This window comes from Fopius arisanus, unplaced genomic scaffold (genome assembly GCF_000806365.1).
Source record: "Fopius arisanus strain USDA-PBARC FA_bdor unplaced genomic scaffold, ASM80636v1 scaffold00168, whole genome shotgun sequence".
Classification (NCBI taxonomy): domain Eukaryota; kingdom Metazoa; phylum Arthropoda; class Insecta; order Hymenoptera; family Braconidae; genus Fopius; species Fopius arisanus.
Genome location: NW_011887907.1, coordinates 167,160 through 169,289, shown reverse-complemented (window position 1 = coordinate 169,289; position 2,130 = coordinate 167,160). Strand labels below are relative to the sequence as shown.

Below are 2,130 nucleotides of genomic sequence, written 5' to 3'. Positions count from 1 at the left end.
AAAATAAAATGACCGAGTACAACCGTCAATATTAGCCGACTGAATTCTCCACGTGAACTTCCACCAAATAAATAATAATTCTTATCACATCGGCAATTGTACTGATCGATAAAGAATCCCAAAATCAATCAGTCTCTCACTGCTCCCATTTACGAGATAACTATCATTCACTTATCAACTTTACTGGCAACTCCGTAATCGTTGACAGAATCTCTAGTGAGTTGAGTGGATAATGGTTTTACTGAAATTCCACCCAGGTAAGTTAATAAATTGAGGGATTTTTTTTGTTGACGATTAGTTGTTGCGGAGGATAGTTGATGATTTGAGACCTGATCAGACGATTGAGAGTTTATATACGGATAAGTAAGCACGTGAGTGTTGGTGTCGTGAGTAATTTCGAGAGAGATGCGGATGATGATGAAAGAGTTAATTCAAGTGGTGGGAAAAGATATAACTCGCGTTATCACCGCAATATCCGAATAATTATCCGGGGCTTTCCGATGCCAAGGATCGACTGTCAATCAAGTTAAAAAATGGGCAGTCTGATGGTTTTGCTCTGTTAGAATAATGTCCGTGCCCCCGGAGCCGTTAACCACGATTAACTCTGGTTACCTTACAGTTTACACTTCGTATTTCCCTTTCTCTCGTCAAACTTAAATCCGCCACTCCTCATCCATGTGTCTCAAACTTCCCCACCTCCACGAGACACAACAGAATCGAGCAGAACTGCTCTGTTGTCTTGGCTTTTATTTTTTTGTTGCTTTTCGCAGTCTGTCTTGCTCGTTCTCATTAGGATGTATTAATTCTTCGTGACGCTGTTTTTTTTACTACCCCGCGTATTGTCCTCGTATTTTTCATCTCTCTTTTCTTGGGAGACATCAATGCTGCTTACCTTATCGCACTTGGATGCAAAAAGAGTCGCGAGAGGTATGTGGGGAGGTGTACCCCACTTTATCTGTTCCTTTCACTTTTTTTTTATCCCCCTCTTAATGCTGACGATTTCATAGGTCTTTCTTGTGGATAGTTTGGCGAGTTCGAGGGAACATCGTCAACAATTTTGGTGATGTTTGGGGTCAAAGTACATCGTATTGTTCATTAAGGGATTATATCGGACTTCCAGGCGAAGAAATAGAACAGGTTCATTTTTTTTTTGTATAAAAAATGCAATATTTATTTCAAACTTTCTCTTATGTTGAAGATACACGTTTAAACGAGGTTTTCTGAGATTTTCGTAGAAAATTGTGAAAATTCAAAAATTAAAAAAAAAATGCTCTCGCGTTGATAGAACTCATGATACGGTCATTCGAAATCAATAATTAATATTGAAAAATTGCAATTTTTAGGTAACACCTGAAATTGTTTTTTGGACGAAGAAAAAATAAAAATAACATAATTGGGTTTTTGGCGGGTCTTTTAATGAAAACTTACCATTTTCGATGAAATTTTCATAACATTTCGCATCTTTAAAAATGGTTGCGATTTAAAAAAATCTCTCGTTAAAAGTGGGCAATAGTATCTCAAAGACGTGTGCAAAATTTCATCAAAATCGGTTCGCTGCTTTTCGAAAAATCTTGTCAACCGATTTTACAGACACTGTTTCGAGTAAGAGGCCTTTAAAGTTTTGAATCATAATAAAGCTGACCTTGAGAGCGGGATTTTCCAAGGCTCTATCTCCGAAACTTTTACTCCGACCGATTTGAATTTTTTAGACAATATAGACATATGAAAATTAATAAGCAAAAAATCGTTGTTTTTTCAAATTGCAATACCTGTGGAACCCCTTACGGGGGGTAATCCTCTTGAAATTGTAAAAAACTGTTTACTTTATATTCTAAAAGTATTATATATTGAGAATATACTGTAGAGATAAAAAATAAAAATATTAAATGTTTGGCGGCCGAACCGGAATCGAAATTTTAAAGGTCATCATTTCGAAACTGGATTTTCGAAAATTGCGCGGTTAAAAAAGTCTTAACCGATCTGGTTAATATTTTGGGAGGTTAGTCCATATTATTATCGGGTGCATAAACCTCAAGTGTCAATAATGTTATTATAAAACAATTATGGATTTTCAATTTTCCCATAATTTTTTAGGTTTATTCTTCGTTTACACATGTTAATAATTGAAAG

At 35.8% G+C, this 2,130-nt stretch overlaps 1 long non-coding RNA gene across 1 annotated transcript in view; it reads left to right on the top strand.

Annotated features, from left to right (window-relative positions):
* The first annotated feature begins 6 nt into the window (after positions 1-6).
* Positions 7-2,130, top strand: part of LOC105272390 (uncharacterized) — a 10,810-nt gene continuing 8,686 nt past the window's right edge. Inside the window, exon 1 of the long non-coding RNA XR_892753.1 lies at positions 7-257. This is a non-coding gene — a long non-coding RNA (uncharacterized lncRNA). The remainder of the gene's footprint in view (positions 258-2,130) is intronic.